The 17,578-nt window shown below is 37.4% G+C and overlaps 1 non-coding gene across 1 annotated transcript; it reads right to left on the bottom strand.

Moving 5' to 3' along the window:
* Positions 1-9,892: 9,892 nt before the first annotated feature.
* Positions 9,893-9,999, bottom strand: LOC135149959 (small nucleolar RNA R71). Its single transcript, XR_010288318.1, has one exon. It is a non-coding gene; the product is annotated as a small nucleolar RNA R71 (small nucleolar RNA).
* Between the last annotated feature and the right edge of the window lie 7,579 nt (positions 10,000-17,578).

The raw sequence follows: 17,578 nt of genomic DNA, 5'->3' as shown, positions 1-17,578 counted from the left end.
TGGTCAATGTGATTGACACTTGAAGACGTAGTAAATATGTTAAGTAGATCCAAGGTCTAGGATGAGTCAACTTCGTACGTTTAATAAATCTCGAGAGTCGTAAAATGTGATAGTAATCCTTGTTAAGGGACTAATCGAACGATATTGATTATTCTAGATTTTTGTCCCGAATCCCGGAATCACCCCACCTCGAGATCCCCAGGCAAGTTTTCCAGACTTGAAAATCCCTACATATGGATATTTTGATAACTGTTGTTGTTGTGATGTAATTATATGCATAACTGCTAATTGAATTTGCATTAAAGCGCAACGATTATGCAATTGAGACGTAACGACATGGTGTACATAAATATATATATATCTGTACATACCAAGATGGCCCAAGGCATACAAGGCCAAGGGTAGAAGAGTATGTACCATTATCCAAATATCAAATGGGAGTTGGAATGTCCTTTAAATTTATCATCCAAAAACCCGGAAAGCACCGGAGACAGTATATTTTCATATAATGATAATAAGTATTCGAATAACTGGATATGAACACTTTTTGGAACTATTAAATAAACTCAAGTATTTCCATTAAGTATTTTATGAATCAAAGATATATTATCAAACATGGGTTTCAAATACGAATTTCAAAACATTCATCGATTTATAAAAGCTTTCCAAACCACGAGGTTAAAGCTAATTTAACCTATGATTAAATATTTTCAGTGACTTAAGAAATGAATACATATTGTACGAGTGATTTAAACCTTAATAAGGTTCCCTCTTTACATTGATATTTCAAATCAAATTCCGACCCACTCCCAAATCCTAACTTCTAAGTTAAAACGCTTACTCTATCAGTTGACTAAAATCAACACACAAGTATCTACTACCTCCCTTAATAATTCCGGAGGTATGTGTAATATGATAGACAATCTACCAACGAGTGGATAATTACTCGGGGAACGATGATTCTTGTCGATCCAGTTATAAGGTCGAATCATCTCGGGACTGAAAGTACTTGTGTAAAATATTATTATGTTAGGCAGTGAAATAGATGCCCGAAAAGCATAATATCTGCTCGGCAATGAAATAGATGCCCGAAAAGCATAATAGACCCATATGCGGTCTGGGTGATAACCGAAAAGGAAGTCGTCCATCTACTAGTAGAAAAGATTGAATTGACGATACGATGCCTGATCAGCAAGTATCGGGGTATACTCCCGTAAAGTCTCTTTATTCCAATTGGAATTGTGATACGCACTGTAATGAAAGCCTAGGTGCTGATTTACCGATAGTGTGTGATCAGTGGATTACGAAATCCTTGACGTACTATCGAGAGGGTAAAACGAACTAAGTTTAAGCAGAGAACTTTAGTTCCTCAATAAGTAAAAGAATACAGTACGATTATAACCGGACAGTTCCTTTTTATATTTTAATGAACTGAGATTATGCTATATGTTATTATGCTACTGCTGAGCTATATCGCTCATTCTTGTTTTTCTGCATATCTATATATATATATATATTACAACACAACAGATCAGCAGCATGGCCCCGACAAAGCTTACCCCCAGCAAGCGCGTGGGAAACGCGCAGCTATTCCATAGGATGATCGCGAGCATTCCACCCCAGGTAGTAGGTGTGGTCAGTTAGGGGTGAATCATTTGGATATGTAACCTTTAAAATACTAAGAACCTTTTGTGTCTAATACTGTTCCACGTAGGAAAGGTATTAGCCTCTATCCTAGGGAAGGATTTAACTTGGTTTGTAATGATTTCTATTCTGATGTTTTCACAACTTAAAATATGTATTGTTGTTTCTGAGAACTATAATCTGTTGGCATACGTATTGATGGGGATATAACTGTGATAAGTGGACATATGGAGATAAGTATCATTAATTGGGAATTATGATGATTGTAACAACCTAGATTGCTAACCCCAGATCTAGGGGTGTCACAAAACCTATTGGATGTAAGTGGGTCTACAAGAAAAAGAGGGGATCAGATAAAAAGGTGAAAGCCTGGAAAGCAAGACTTGTTGCGGAAGGGTATACTCAGAAAGAAGGTATCGATTATGAGGAAACCTTTTCGCCGGTAGTCATGCTTAAGTCAATCCGTATTCTTTTATCTATAGCAGCTCATCTCGATTATGAGATTTGGCAAATGGATGTCAAGACAGCTTTCCTTAATGGAAATCTTGAGGAAACCATCTATATGCAGCAACCAGAGGGATTCATTAAAGAAGGCCAAGAGCATCTTGTATGTAAGCTGAAGAGGTCTATTTATGGACTTAAACAAGCTTCTAGGTATTGGAACATTCGCTTTGATCAGGCAGTCCAGTCGTATGGATTTGATCAATGTCCAAGCGAAGCATGCGTGTATAGGAGATTTGAGGGAAATGCAGTGGTTTTTCTAGTGCTTTATGTTGATGACATTTTACTCATTGGAAACAATGTTAAGATGTTGTCTTCAATAAAGGCATGGTTGTTCAAACAATTTGAAATGAAGGACTTAGGTGAAGCAACATACATCCCTGGGATCAAACTTATAAGGGATCGCAAGAAAAGGATGTTGGCTTTATCTCAGGAGCCCTACATAGATGACGTATTAGCTCGTTTTAACATGCAGGACTCCAAGAAGGGTAATTTACCCTTCAGACATGGAGTTACTCTATCAAAGAGGCAGTGTCCTTCGACACCTAAGGAGATAGAGAACATGAAGGCAGTTCCTTATGCTTCGGCATGTGGGAGCCTAATGTATGCAATGTTATGTACGAGGCCTGATATCTGCTTTGCCGTGGGCATGGTTAGCAGATACCTGTCAAACCCAGGACAGGAACATTGGAGTGCTGTAAAAGCAATACTCAAGTACCTGCGAAGGACTAAGGAGTATATGCTAGTTTACAAGTCCTCTGATTTATTGCCTCTGGGATATACTGATTCGGATTTCCAGACAGATAAGGATAAGAGAAAGTCCACCTCGGGATGTGTTTTTACTTTGGGTGGTGGAGCCGTAATATGGAGGAGTGTGAAGCAGAAATGCATCGCGGACTCAACCATGGAAGCCGAATATGTGGCAGCCTCGGAGGCAGCCAAAGAGGCTATATGGTTCCGAAACTTCCTGCTGGATTTGGATGTGGTTCCTAATCTGCCACAGCAAAATCACGATTTATTGTGATAACACTGGTGCTGTGGCGAATACAAAGGAACCACGGGCCCATAAGGCAGCGAAACACATAGAGCGTAAGTATCACCTCATACGACAGTTCGTTAAGCGAGGAGATATCATTGTGGCTGATATAGCATCAAAGGATAACCGGGCAGATCCTTTCACGAAGAGCTTACCAGCTAAGGCTTTTCAGGAGCACGTGGAAGCGATAGGAGTCAGATACTTTGTCACATAGTTATATATAGTTGGTAGTGGATTGCTTGTAATAGACGCTGATATACTCAAAGAATATCTTGAGTATAAGTGGGAGATTGTTAGGGTTATACTGAAATATTCGTTTGAAGTATATAACAATTATTTGAGAATCTTCAATGCATGTTTTCACATTGTCTGTATATTATATATTGTAGACAATCTAGTATCAAATGGGATAGCAGAAGATTAGATTGTCAGACTCCTTATATAATATAATAAAGGTTCACAGTCGAGGTGGTGTTAGACAAACCACTGGAACGGCTGAAGTATTATTTGGAAATAGTTTATCTTGACTATTGAATAATACTTATATACTTTGTGTATATTGAACGGGATCAAAATAGTAGAATAATTGTTTCTTTAATTCTGACAATAAAGAACTAAGATTCTATGATGTTATTAATGCTTAAGTTCTTAATCCGGATATAGTGATTGACACTTGTATTTAATGCACATGCCTTGACTCATAAATTAAGTAATTTATTATAAATTACGAATTTATGTATTGGGCAATGACATTATATACAGAGTGGGATATGGACTATAAAAGGAAACCGTGTCCGAAAAATATATTCGGGTGATAGTGTCCTCTTGAAAGCTCATAAAGATAATTATGCTTTAGTCCTGCAGGCAGATTTATTCTTGCATAATTATAAGGTTGAGTGGATGATCAAGGATAAAAGATATTAATTAAATTAATTGTCAGAAATTAATTTAATTAATGGACATGCGATATCTTAAACATGGGGAATTTATAAGCAATTAATATGGGAGCCGAATTAAATAATTAATTTACGGAATTAGGAAAGGTAGTGCAAATATTAGTTCTTTAGTGGATAGAATTAATATTTAATGACATTGGGCCTGGCCCGGAATGTCATGGGAAGGCCTGACCTAATGATCCATGATCCCTGCTGTAGCCTATATATATTCTTGTTCTCCTAAAGCTGAAAGATACACCAAAACGAATTAATCCTAGAGTCAGAGAGAGGCAGACATTTTTCTCAAGGAGACAGCTAGGGTTTTGGGTTTTCGGAGTTTTAAGGAGAGGCACACCTTGGGAGATCGAAGGCAACACTTCGTCCAAGTAGAATCAAGGAATACAGTAGAAGACGTGGATTTGAATCGCTTGCGCCGTAGCGATTAAGGTTAATATTCTGTTCGAACTTTTAATAAGTATCATAAAACGCAGGGCTAAGGTCCGATTGTTCCTACACTCAGCACTCTTCTTAAAGGGAGTAATGTTACTAGCCTTACCTACAGATTTGTTATAGTCAAAACCTATTCCAACAGTTCTCTTGATCTCTTGTTTATCATTAAGCTCTTTGACTATAGTGGATGCATCCTTAAAGGCTTTACATTTCACTTTCTCTTCGTCTAGCTGAAGTTTTAAAGCAATCTCACCTTTCTCTAGAACTCTGACTTTAGCAAATTGTAATCCTGAATCCATAATCAGTTGTTCAATTTGAGGTTTTAATACGTTCATCTCATTCATCTTATAAGCATGAATATTTAAGACTAACGCATTAATTTTAAGATTGGCAACTTTAAACTTTTTAATAGTATCATCTCTTTCAAGTCCTAATTGCATAAAAAGTTTAGGGCATGTAGGATCTACCTGAAATCTTCCAGCAGGAGGAGGTGAAGATGATCCAGCATTAGCCATAAGAGCAACATTCCCAATCTGCTCTTCTTCATCACTGTCTGTATCATCCCAGCTTTTCCCTTCTGCCAGATATGATTTGCTCTTTAAGCTTTGACCTCCAGAAGTACCATGATGCTTTCTAACCAATGCATCATACTTCTGCTTCAGCTCGTCGTAGGAATATTTTCTCTTTCCTTGAACCTTGGGCTGTTTGCATTCAGTTGCAAAGTGTCCCGGTTCAGCACAGTTAAAGCATTTGAACTTGTTTCGATCAACCATCCTAGTCTTGTATCCTCCTTTGCTTGTTGAAAATGAGTAACCTCCTTTTTGAAACCTGTTGGCAGTAGGTTTGTACTTGTAGGAGGGGTTCTTCCGGAATCTCATGTTTCCAAACTTCTTGGCAAACAGTGATAAACATTGATCTTCTAACTATTCTAGCTCTTCCATTGTGTAGAACTCTTCATCACCACTGGAAGAAGCCGTCTGACCCATCTCAGGTACAACAAATTCCTGAGGGGTTTTAGACGGAACAACAACATCCTTCTTTTCTTCCGGTGTAGGTGATTCAACAACTAGAGCTCTCGAGTTACTCAGTGTTTTACCCCAGCCATATCTCTGCTTACTTTGAAACTTGTTCGAGTTCATAAGTTTTCAAAACTCCGTAGAGTCTTTCCAGAGGAATCTCATTCAGATCTAAATTATTAATCAGGTTATTAGTCTGATAAATACTTCTGAAATCCTTTCTCCGGGATTGGAACCAAACTGTTCATACTGAGCCATCAGTGTCTCTTTCTTGTTCTCTCTTACTTCTTCTGAGCCTTCGTTGATAATCTCTAACGTATCCCAGATTTGCTTCACGTTCGTACAATTAACAACAGCATTGTACATGACAGGATCTAGAGATTCGACCAAAATTAGTTGAAGAGCGTCATCTAGGTTCATCTGTTCACTCTCTTCATCTGTGTACTTAGAAAGTTCTTTCGGAACAGTTCTATGAGGCATTAACACACCATCCTCTTCGTGTGCTATTATTAGCTTCATCGGAGTAGAAACACCCTTGTTCAGAATCCCGATGTATTTTCTGTTCGCAGTGCGGAGGAATAGTAACATGTGTCTCTTCCATAGGCCAAAGTGTTCTTTGCTGAACGGTGGGATTTTAATGCTACTAATCTTTTGTGTACTCATTTAAGGATTTAAAGTGAATAGTGTTTGGATGAGATTTGGATTTTTGAAAGAAAAATATTTTAAATCAGAATTAATTTTTGGAATAAAATTAATTCGAATAAAAAATATTTGGATGTTACAGTGTGTGTATAGGATCTGATATGGTATAATGGTATCAACCGCTCTGATGCCAATTGTTAGGTCCAGATACGATTGTAGAAAGGGGGGTTGAATACAATCGTCACAAAATAATCGCGGCGGAATAATCTGATTGGAGTATAACTTGTTAATCAGATTCAAATTAATTAATATAACAATTTTTAAGTCGTTATATAATTAATATGGTTCGTTTTAATGTCCACTAGTTCGTAGAATAAATTTGACAGGAGGTATTCTAACTGAGCGGATTAAAACAACCGAGAGATCAAAGCACAGAAAACTGTGGATATAACAATAGCAAGTTACTAACAACTTGAAAGTTTACAAAGCTTTGAACAAGAACAAATGAAGAGGTTGAAGCCATATTTATAGGCAACAACTTGAACTAGTATGACAAAGCTAGGCATGACAACTCTTGGAAGTCCTATGACAATGTAAACAAGTGCTATGACATTTATATCAAAAGGTATGACATTTTGAAGCATTGTCATGGCACAAGTTGGAAGGTATGACAATCACAAGCATTGTCATACTCTCCCAAAATCGGTATGACAAACTGATTGAACAAGGTATGACAATGAGACTTGGTTTTTAAGCATTCAAGCGGCATGACAAACCAATGGATTGTCATACCTTGTGATTTCGGTATGACAATAACCATTGTCATGCCTTAATCATTCGGTATGACAAACCAATTGGTTTGTCATGCCTCCTGAATAACGCACATGACTTGGTGCGGTATGACAATCTAATGGATTGTCATACCTTGCCCAAAAACAATATAACTTTGTATATTCTTAATATAATTAATCCAATAATTATCCACTTAATTATATTAATTATATAAACTCATAAATTAAATTAATTCGAGAGTGAATCGATTTAATAAATAAATTATATAATCCATATAATTATTTTTGAGATGTGAATTAATTAATTGAATAATTATATATTGCATTTTCTTCAGCAGCAGGTCTTCTGACTTCCTTTAAAAGATCTGATTCTTCGTCTGGATTGAACGACCACCTATTGTTGATGCATAATATTTAATCCGAGTAGATGACACACAAATGTACTGTCTGGTTCATCTGTATCTAGCTGAATCAAATATTCTTTATCAATTAAACATTTGAGAAGTGGCTTGTTCGTCGAGTCTTCGTCTTTGTAGTTCTTCTTCAGAAGTAGAAATAGTTTGGAATCTTCTGAATAAATAAAGGATTAAAACTTTATACCTTCTGGACTTCTGGACGTGCCACAAAATATTATTTGTACACTCAGGCTTGAGCATATTAATGAACTTCTTTCAGTGGTGTGCAGCAGCATCCTGAAATTCTTCAGACATATAATTTTAATAAATCACTTGATGTTCTTCGTACGGATTCCTTCAATAGTGCTTGCTATTTACTTAGCTCTCTTATCATAGTTGGGTTGATACCTCTTTAATTACAAATAGGCTAAACATATGCCTTTCATAAACATTGTCATCAATATTTATGATGAGTTGTTTACAGTTACTTATTGCCCGATATAGAGAGATTGCAAGTGTTACTGATAAGTGGATTTTATATCCACTCTGAACGCGCTTCGTTTCGGCTTAAATTGATAACTTGGCCTCAAGTATGTGGTGTTTTTTTATGTGTTTTTGTTTTGATTTGTGTAGAGCACATAGATGGAGGAAGGATAGAGTTTTCAATGCTTATATGGTGGTTGGAGTTCATAAAATAGAGTGTGAAAGTGTGCAAGAGAAGCGGAGCGAGAAGGACAGTAGTCAAGAGCACCTGCGCCCTAGAGTAGCAAGGCTGCGCCCTGGGGGCAGCCTGCCAGCGCCTACGCCCTAGAGCAGCGCGGCTGCGCCCTGAGGGCAGCCTTCTAGCGCACATGCGGCCTAGGGCAGCGGGGCTGCGCCTTGGGGGCAGCCTGCCAGCACGGCCGCGCCCTGGCGGAGCGCGCCCGTGATGCCTCGCTGAAGGAAAATTTGTTTTTTTTTCTGTTTTGGATAGTCTTTGACCCAATCAAGTTAGGGAGACTTAAATATAAAATATTGGCAGAAAAAAGGCCAATAAAGTCAGTGAGCACAAGACGGCTACAAGGAGAAGACCTAGTTACATAGTTTCTTATATTTTTCGAAGTAGACGATACTTTTGGATGCTCGTTTCGGATTTGTTTCTAAACTTTGAATTTCGTTCTTTTGTATTGTTTTAGACATATTCCTATCATGTTTACATTCGAACCCATAATGACGAGTCGTTTGATTATGAACTAATCATTGTCATGGTATTCTAGCGGATATATCTATGGATTTCAGTAGTTGATTTGCCTTAAACTATTTATCTGATGAATAATTGATTTCCTCATATGGTTGTGCTTATTCTTCTTGGATGTATAGCTAACATCTAATTGTTAATATCTATTTAATGCGAAAGTGGATATAGTGATTTAGAACTTGCCATGCGAGCAGTTTATGTATTCGACATACATGATTCGTGGTGTAATTTTAACCATCTTACGTCGCCCTATGTAATCTCGATAGATAACTTGTTCTTAAACCATTGTGTTTTCAAATCTTATAGACACATAGGTTCTAAGCATAATATGTGTCTACTCAAGTTCTATCTGAATTGTGGATGGTGGGTAGTATGGTACACGTGTATTGAAAGATAGCGTGTATCAGTTTCGTGTTATCTGATTAGTTGTCAACCATCACATATAATGAATAAAGGTGTAGCTCTGAATGAAGTAGTTAATAAAGTTAGAATCCCATGTTTTAATTCACATTAGTAATTTGAAGTTTAATCACTTAGTTTAATAATTCTTAGTACCAGTAATTCGATTTTATTTAGTTACGTTAGATAATCAACCACCAATTTGATACTTGTCTTAGTAGTGAATAATAATCATACGTTGTTGCATAACTGCATATTCTGAACTACCCCAATCTCTTTGGAAACAAACTTAATTTAATTTTATATTACTTGTGACCTCGTACGCTTGCATGATTTTGCGCGAACAAGTTTTTGGCGCCTCAGAGTTATATTTGAGCTTATGTGCTTGTCATCAGTGGTCGTTAAAGTTCATTGACTCGGATTATTTTCTCACTATTTTATTTCGTTTGTGTGTGTTTCAAGTGCTTAAGCGGCGTGTATGCGAACACGTTCTCAAACTAGTAAGGAAGCATTAGAAAAAGCAGAAACGATAGTGAGTATTAAAATGGGGGAACCGAAAATCAATGACATCCAATCTAGCATTGCAGGCCAGCCATTGCGGCTAATACCTTTGAAATCATGCCGGGCACTATTCAAATGGTAAAGAACTCAATTCAGTTTGGGGGTGCTCCAACAAAAGATCCTAATATGCACCTTAGGGATTTCATCAAGATTTGTAATACTTTTAAGTTCGATGGTTTTCTGAAGATGCTGTGAAATTGAGGCTTTTCCCATTCTCTCTGAGGGATAAAGCTAAGGGGTGGTTACATTCTCTACCATCAGGTTCTATTACGACATGGAAGACTGGCTATCAGGAGTGCTCTTACTAAATTTTCTCAGCAATTGAGTGAATCTTTATGTGAAGCTTGAGAACGCTACAAGGAGATGCTTAGGAAGTGTCCCCATCATAGAATGCCTGATTGGATGGTTATCAATTGTTTCTACAATGGGTTGGGAGCTCAGTCCAGACCAATTATAATTGCATCATCAGGTGGAGCTTTATGGGCTAAAAGCTATGATGAAGCTTATGAGTTGATCGAGATGATGGCTGCGAATGAATATCAGAACCCAACTCAGCGTCTACAGCAAGGCAATGTAGAAGGAGTTCTGGATGTAGATGTTACTACAGCTATAGCTGCTCAGCTTAAGGCTTTGATTATGAAGGTAGATTCTGTGGCTAACTTGGAAATTCATCAGCTACCTAGTGTATGTGAACTTCGAGCAGGCACACATGCTACAGATCAACGTGCCATATCTAGCGAATCAGCACATTTGTGAGCAATTTTCAGAGGTCACAACAACCAGCTCCTGCCACTTATCATCTGAAAAATCGGAATCATCCGAATTTCAGCTGGAGCAACAATCAGAATGTTATGCAACAACCTCAACAATCTTTTCAGCAACATGGAGCTTCTCCATTCAACCCTTCTAGTTTTATAAAGCAGTTTGCACCGAAGCAGCAATTCCATCCACCGGGATTCCAGCAACAAAATCACGAAGTGGCTGGACAAAATTCCAACGAAAGATTTGAATCGGAAGAATTGAGGTTAATGTGTAAAAGCCAAGCGGTTTCAATCAAAACTTCTGAGAATCAGATAGGGCAAATTGCTAACGCGTTGCTAAATAGACCATAAGTAACTCTTCCTAGTGATACTGAAGCTAATCCAGGCAAGAAGGAAGTGAAAGAGAAGGTACAAGCAGTCACTTTGAGGTCTGGAAAGGTTGAAAAAGAGCAAGAATCAGCAGCAGAGCAGAACAGAGAAAAAATCAGGCACCAGGCTGGCGCGCCCTTGCCCGTTTCAAGCGCACCCGCGCTCTCTTGTGAGTCAGAAGGTGAAAAAAATGTTGTTGGGACTAATCAGAATGGAAGCAACATGGAACCAAGAAAGGATGCGACTGAAGAATCTATTCCAAAGCAAAATGATGGGGCCAAGCAAGTATATCCACCACCTCCATATCCTAAAAGACTTCAGGAGTAGAAGCTCGACAAGTAATTCGCCAAATTTCTGCAGTGCGGCATTGCAACAGAAATTGCCTCTGAAACTTAAAGATCTGAGAAGTTTCGCAATACCATGCACTATTGGAAAGTTATCTTTCGACAAGTGCTTGTGTGACTTGGGAGCTAGCATCAATCTGATGCCATTTTCTGTCTTTAGGAAACTTGGTCTGCTGGAGCCGAAACCTACAAACATTTTATTACAACTTGCTGATCCGTCTGTAACATTACCGGGAGGTATAGTGGAAAAGATCTTAGTTAAAGTGGATAGGCTCATTTTCCCTACTGATTATGTCATTCGAGACTTCGAGGAGGATAAGAAGATTCCCATTATTTTGGGAAGACCATTCTTAATTACAGGCCAAACTTTGATCTATGTGCAAAAGGAGACCTTGCAATGAGAGTTCAAGATCAGAGTGTCACTTTTAAGGTGTTCAACACAATGATATTTCCAACAGACGAAGAAGAAGGCTTTAAGGTGGAGCTACTAGAAATTGTAGCGAATTCTGAGATTGAGAAAAAGCTAAGGTCAGATACCTTAGAGAAAGTCTTAACAAGGGATTCTAATTTCAAAGATGAAGAAGAAGCAGGCCAACTTCAGTTCTTGAATGCATCACCATGGAAGAGGAAGGTTGATATGCCATTCGAGTCTCGTGGATTAGAAGAGCTTAAAAATTCTCAGGAGTGTTGATGTGCCAAAAATATGATTTTAATCGCAAGTGCACGATCCCGTTTTAGTAATATAAGATTCGTTCTGAGGACTAAATTATTTTCGTGAAAACCTTAATTTTTAACTTAATCAAATTAGACCAAATTAATTTTGGGAGTTTTTATAATATCTAATTCAAAATCACAACTCAAATCTAAGTTACTAATTATAATTAAACAGAAAAAAAACATTTATTAAATTAAACTATTATTACTAATGATTAATCAACTACTAATTGTCTAACTATTTAATAAACTCACGAATTAAAAGTAAAATAAACAGAGGGGCACAGTCGCGCGTTAAAAATAAATAAAAGAAAGTGAAAGTGCGGCGCGTCGAAACTTGAACAAAAACAGAGCATCAGATATAAAACAGTATAGAAAAATCAGCTGCGCGCACGAAGCTATCAGAAATTAGGCCTGATCGGAAATTATGGAGGTCTCCGAAATAGCTTAAATCTCACCGGAAAATTTATTTAACCGGAAAATCAAACCATTCCAAATTTATGTAATCAAACCCCACTAACCTCTAAACCAAATTTAACACTAATTTCTACACTAAATATCCCTAAACTACCCAATTTTGACCAAAACAAGACTCAAATCAAACCAAATGAACTCCAAACTACACCAAATTTCATATCTAGCCTGGACATAATATTTCCAACATAAACCCACCAACCTCAATTGAAAATCATAAACTAAAATTTACACAAAAAAGACCTCAAAAATACCAAAACCAAAAATAAGAACAACACCAAATCATACCAAACTAAGTCAAAATCACACAAAACTTGAAAACTAACTTATCTACCATGTTTCTAACAAAACCCCATCAAACTACAAACTAAAATCAAAATCTAAAATACTAAACCGTTGAACCCACTATACCTATTGAGAATTAAAAGGGGCTCAATCTAAATACTAAAAATGTAAGCTTAAAACATGAAGTAAAGGCTCAACCCACAAGTGGTTGGCATAAATGCCACTTTATCCACTTGTTGAAAAGAAGGTTAGTCATAGCCATAAATTTCTACAAGGTAGAATGCAAGAGATAAGAAACTAAGCTTAGACTTATATAAAATAGAAAGTGTTTACAATATTTGAGAGATTACAATTTGAAAGAGAAAGCTATTCTAGATGTGGAAGATGATAAAAGATGCTACTAACAACTAGGTAAAAACTAGGATAAACTAAGGTAGACTAAGTTGGTGGCTCATGAGAGAAAAGGATGTTTATATAGGCCTAGATTAGGTTTTTAGGGGTAGAAAGATCTTTGTGTCTTCATTTTCTTTTTCTTCTTTTCTTTTTCTTCCTCTTTTTCCCTTCTTGCACCTTTTTGTTCTTTTTTCTCTTGAATTCTCGGTTTCTCTAAAAATTCCTGAAAACAAAACAATTAACTAATAAAAATACAAAAACAAGCAATAAATAGGTAGTTAAAATGTGCAAAATAATGGACCTATCAAACGTCCCCATACCTATCTTTTGCTCGTCCTAGGCTCCTTTTTGTAGGCGTGACGGGTGATTTTAGGTTCACCAACCCGTTAAACTCGTAGACGATCTCTACAAGAGGAGTTTTGTCTCCTAAGGGTTTATAGAAGATATACCCATAAAATCTGTGAGACATTCTAGCAAGCATCCTACTCGACTCGACTCTACTTTCGTTGGTGTTAACAAAAAGCGTTTTTAAGGAAAATACGACTCAAAGACTCTTCTACTAATAATCAAGATACAATTGCCTCTAATCTACTTGAATCGACACAAAAATTTACTAGAAATTCAAGGTGTGTAATGAATTTAAGGCCTTTGATGGATCCTAATCGTGTAAGAACATTTTCTCTTTTTCAACCAATTTTGAACTGACCCAATCTCTATTGAAACAAATATCTAGCCAAACTTCACAAACTTTTATTCTTCTTTCTTTTTCTTTTTTTTTTTGCTTTTTTTGCATTGACTTTATTTTGTCCGTTTTCTTAGGCAAACAATGTTACCCATGTAGCGAGCTTTAGGTCAGTGACTCCCAAACCAAACGGTCTTAGGGCACTAGGTTTTGAAATCCCCCTACGGACTTAATTGATCGAGTATCAAAGGCCACAAAACGAGACTAGCCAATCTACTTTTGCCCATTATCTAAAGATTTTATCTATAAAGAACAATGGGTATTGAAGTAGTTTATTCTCTTTTTTTTTTCTCTTTTTCTTTTTCTTTTTTTTTCTCTTTTTTTTCTGCTAATTTTTTTTATTCGCAAAGGTTCGATTCGACATTGTTTCAACATGTGGGTTCTCTCTCAGGTATCGAATAATATCACTAGACAATCTCTCGATCAAAGGTCTTGTGCAAATGTGTGTGCCATCTTGGAATTACGAGTACAAATCGGTCGATACAAGTTTCAAAAAGACAACCTTACTTAACTACGTTCAAATTATCTAAAAGACGTAATATATATTGTTTTCGAAAACATGCTAACACCAACTACTCCTAAAGTTCAAGTGAGGGAAAGACAACTTAGCTAAAACATCTCTATTTTTGGATTTTTCTAATTTTTCATTTTTTAGGGATTTTCATTTTTTAAGAATTACACCAAAGCACTCCCCATACCTAAATCATGCATTAACCTCAATGTATGCAAAAGAGAGAATTGAAATGAGTGAGTAAAGAGGAAATACCTGAATAGGAGATGAGATAGATGCACAATTATTGAAAACTACGAACTACATAACCCACACACGCACACATTTTCTTCCCCATACCTGAACTTCATGAGAGAAGGTACAAGGATGGAAGCAAATCAGCCAATTCCGGAGGGAAAGATGGGAAGAAGCTTCGAGAAAGAATCAAAATGTTTGCGAAAATTTTTAGTTACAAAGACCTTTGCTAGCACGTGACCATCGTTCATCCCTATAGGACAAGTATTACTAATGTTCTCCCTAAACTAACTTAATGCTTCTTTATTATCAAGCAAATTGGAGACTATGCAATTTTGATTATGGGATAAATCATTAGGAATGATGTAAGAAATAGTGTCATGTTTTCCAAAGGCGCTATGAGAATGATGGAACAACGAGTCCGATGTAGGTGATTCACCTACATGACTCTCGAAATCGGGTCTAGGGTTAACACTAACAATCTCGGGTGGAGTTTCCCATTTTGAACAAATGTCGTTCAATTCTCCTAACAACTCCTCCGAGGTCAACTCTTTCAACGACTCATGATATTCCCTATTATTCTCTTAATTGACTTTGAAATCCTCACTGAGAAGAGACTCAATCTCACTATCCTCAAAACTAGACCATGTGACAAACTTGTTGACCACATTAACCCCTATAGGTTGCTCATAAAGCTCATTGGGTTCTTTTCCTACGTTGAAAATATTTAAATCAATGGTCATGTTTCCAAAAGTGAGTTTCATTGAACCATTTTTACAATTGATTAACGCATTGGATGTAGCAAGAAAAGATCGTCCTAAAATGATAGGAATTTGGTTCCTAGGATTCGAGACGGGTTGATTCTCGAGAAGAACAAAGTCAACGGGAAAGATAAAATCATCGATCTTTATCAACACGTCCTCAATAATCCCCTTTGGCATTTTAATGGAACGATCGGCAAGTTGAAGGGTCATATTGGTGGTCTTGAGATCCCCTAAACTTAGGGCTTGGTAAACCGAGAAAGGAAGAAGATTCACACTCGCTCCTAAATCGAGTAAGGCCTTATCTATGAAAGTATCGCCTATGACACAAGAAATTGTAGGACAACCGGGGTCCTTATATTTCACGCGAATTTGATTCGAGAGAATCGAACTAATTTGTGAGGTCAAAAAGGCTTTCTGAGGAACATGGGTGGTTCTCTTATGGGTACACAAATCTTTTAGACACTTTGTTGAATGGCATCTAAAAGAGGAATGTTTATCTTGACTTGTTTGAAAACTTCTAGGATTTGTTCTATTTAGGCCGATTGTTTAGGGTGAATGAGCCTTTGTGGGTAAGGAACCCTTGGCTTGTAAACTTCTTCGTTGGGCTTTTGAGAGATGGGCCCAGGACTAGGTTCACTCATAGACTCACGGACTCTAGAACATTCGGGGTTATCATAATTAGTGCTAGACAAAGAAGGATTTTGTTTAGGAATCGACTCTGCATTTGCATTCACGTGCTCACCAACTTTGTTATCTACTTGATTTCCCGACCTTAGAGAGATGATCGCATTGACATTCTCGTGAGGTCTTTGATTGAGAGAAAACTTAGGATTGACCTCGGGTTGACTTGGCAATTTGTTTTTCTGGCGCTCACACAACGTGCTAGCTAATTGACTCAATTGGGCCTCTAACTTAGACACGGCTTGCACATTAGAATGCAAAAGCTGCCTATCTTGGGTTAGAGTTGTCATGAAAGTTTGTTGAGATTGAGTCAAATTAGTTTGCGATTTAACTAAGGCCTCAATGCTTTTCTCTAAGGAGTTAAGTCTCTTATCCGAGTCATTAAACCCGGGAGGATTTAACGGAGCTTGACTCGGGTTTTGATAATTAGGAAAAGGATTGGGATTGTAAGTAGGTTCAAACGCGTCATTCCTAGGATTTTGGAACATCGCATTTACTTGTTCAAGTTCGTGCGAAGGTTGGATTCCGGGGTTTTGAAAATTGTAATTAGGGAACATGGACATTTGTGGGGGAGATTTACTAGTTTCTAAAGCTTCGAGTCTCCTAGTTAGGGTAGCTAATTTGGCATCGGTTGCCACATTGTTTCCTATCGAGTGCAAACCCCTAGAGCTAGACGACTCGATCGACTTTTTGGGTTCCCTAGTTGACTCCCACAACATCGTCTTTTCCGCTAAGTCCTCGAAAAATTCCCACCCTTGGTCCTCATCTTTCTCCATGAATTTTAATAACGCGGTAGTTTGACTATCTAAGGCCTCGTAAACAATTTTGCAAAGTCTCCATTTTTCTATTCCATGGTGGGGGCATTGTGATAGAAGATTTTTGAAACGATCAAAGAATTTCCAAAAAGACTCATTTTCCCTTTGATGAAACTGGTTTATTTCATTTGTAATTCGAGTAGTCTTATGATTTGGAAAATACTTTTTAAGAAAAAACACCACAAACCCCTCCCACTTGGAAATAGAATTAACGGGAAGACTATATAACTATTTTTTCGCATTATCTTTAAGCGCAAAATTAATGAGCCTAAGTCTAATCGAATCTTCTGTTAATTGGTGGAGCTTTTGGAGGGAGCAAACTTCCTCGAATTCTTGGATAAAAAGATAAGGATCTTCACCCTCACTCCCGGTAAATTTAGGTAACATGCTAATATGATGAGCTTTGATTTTGCGCTTGAAGAGAATGCATTACATTCAGCATGGCATCAATACGCCGAGTCAACCTCTTAGGATCAGTTTAAATGATGTGCAGTAGTCTTATGATTTGGAAAATAATTTTTGATTTTTTCGAAAAAGCTCCCAAACTCGAACTCAAACTACCACCGGATTAGTTAAATGATGTGCAGTTTAAGAGGTTGACTCGGCGTATTGATGCCATGCATTAAATTCACCGCCATTTTGCAGAGGATTTGACTAAACATCTTGGGAGTCCTTTTCGAGCCACTGGTGTTGAGGTTGATTGGTCAATGTTTGGAGCTGGCATGGTGTATCAACCGCCTGATCCTCCACCTGAAGAGGGTGATCCTTCCGACAGCTAGGTAATGAGGGCACTGAATATTGTAAGCTTGGGGGTGGCAATTTAAGGATTAGTAGTAGTATAGCATATTCATATAGTACTCATGTTGCATATTAGTGCATATATG

The sequence above is a fragment of the Daucus carota genome, chromosome 1 (assembly GCF_001625215.2).
Source record: "Daucus carota subsp. sativus chromosome 1, DH1 v3.0, whole genome shotgun sequence".
NCBI classification, from domain to species: domain Eukaryota; kingdom Viridiplantae; phylum Streptophyta; class Magnoliopsida; order Apiales; family Apiaceae; genus Daucus; species Daucus carota.
This window is presented reverse-complemented; position numbering and strand designations above follow the sequence as displayed.